We start from the raw sequence: 1,648 nt of genomic DNA, 5'->3' as shown, positions 1-1,648 counted from the left end.
ACAAAGTTTGGAACTGTTCCTCATTGCCATTCTGGAGTCTAAGCTTCTCTTTATTCCTCCACTGGACCCTTCTTCTCTCTGACCCTCTACATCAATGATAGGTCTGCGTGCTGAAAATAATTGAATTCTTCACAGTTTCTCAAAACGGATTCACTTTTACTTCATTGTTGGGGAACACTGAAATCATTCAGCTGTCCTTTCTCACCGCACACGCACTCTACATGCAAATAATTATGAAATGAATAGCATTTAAATTTTAAGAGGGAATTTTGTAGGAAGCCCACGTATTTTCCAAGTTTTTTCTTTGCTCTTTATGCCCTTTTAAACACTGGTGATTCAAGAACACATTCTTATTGCACAAACTTTGTAAAGTATAAAAATATGCAGGTTAAACATAAAAGCTCCCCTTTATTTCTGACCCCAATTCCCTTCGCTTCCCCACTGTTGCTGTTATAAATAAACAAATAATAAATGCTTATTTGTAAGCATTTATATACTACACTTGATCTTAGCCAAAAGGCCGAGAAGTGATTGTAAGCATTTATATAGATGTACGGATATATAGACTTTAAATTGTTTTTCATATAAATGAGATTATGCTACAGAATGTTCTGCAGCTTGTTTTATGTAACAGTATAGCTTCAAAGTCTTATTTCTGTATATGTAGAATAACGTAATAATCATTTTATTTTTAAAGATGTGTATTATAGTCTACAATAGGGAAGAGGGATGTAATATACTTACTCTAGTAAATTACTACTGTAGAGGTGGGTTGTTTCCAAGAGAAATTATGAGAAATGCTGCAACTATATCTTTGAACAACAATCTTCGTGCACACAAATATTTCCAAAGGCCAAATTCCCAGGAATGTAATTGTGTATCAAGGGATATGTGCATTTTTAAAAGCTTTATTGAGGTATAACTCACATACTATAAAAGTTACCCATTTTAATACTATTAGCATGTATGTTTATACTAATATGATTATCAGTATATTTAAAGAGTTGTGCAACCATCACCACAATTTTATTTTAAAATATTTCCATCATCCCCATTCCCACCATACTCATCCCTAGTCCCCAGGCAATCACTAATCTAGTATCTGTCCCTATAGTTTAATCTATTCTGGTTACATTGTATGGTTACATTATATAAATGTAACCATACCCTATGTGGTTTTTTTAATTTCTCTCTCTCTCCCCAAAGCCCCAGTACCTAGTTGTATATTTTCAGTTGTGATTCCTTCTTGTTCTTCCATGTGAGCTGCCCCCACAGCATGGCTACTGACAGACGAGTGGTGTGCTTCCATGTCCAGGACCTGAACCCGGGCCGCTGAAGCAGAGTGTGCTGAAGTTTAACTGCTAGGCCATCAGGGCTGGCTCCCCTATGTGGTCTTTTGCATTTGCCTTCTTCCACTGAGCATGTTTTCAAGGTTCACCCATGTTGTAGCATGTATCAGGACTTTGTTCCTTTTTATAGCTGAATAATATTCCATTGTATAGATAGACCACATCTGGCTTATCCATTCATCAGTTGATAGACATGCGGGTTGTTTCTACTTTTTAGCTATTATGAAGAATGCTGCTATGAACATCTGCATGCAAGACTTTACGTGGATCTCTGTTTGCATTTCTTTTGAGTATATACT

At 36.1% G+C, this 1,648-nt stretch overlaps 1 pseudogene; it reads right to left on the bottom strand.

Moving 5' to 3' along the window:
* Positions 1 to 356: 356 nt before the first annotated feature.
* LOC111771274 (U2 spliceosomal RNA) lies at positions 357 to 532 on the bottom strand (annotated as a pseudogene).
* Between the last annotated feature and the right edge of the window lie 1,116 nt (positions 533 to 1,648).

This window comes from Equus caballus, chromosome 29 (genome assembly GCF_041296265.1).
Source record: "Equus caballus isolate H_3958 breed thoroughbred chromosome 29, TB-T2T, whole genome shotgun sequence".
Taxonomy (NCBI): domain Eukaryota; kingdom Metazoa; phylum Chordata; class Mammalia; order Perissodactyla; family Equidae; genus Equus; species Equus caballus.
The sequence above is the reverse complement of the archived record's forward strand: the minus strand, read 5'-3'. Positions and strand labels throughout refer to the sequence as shown.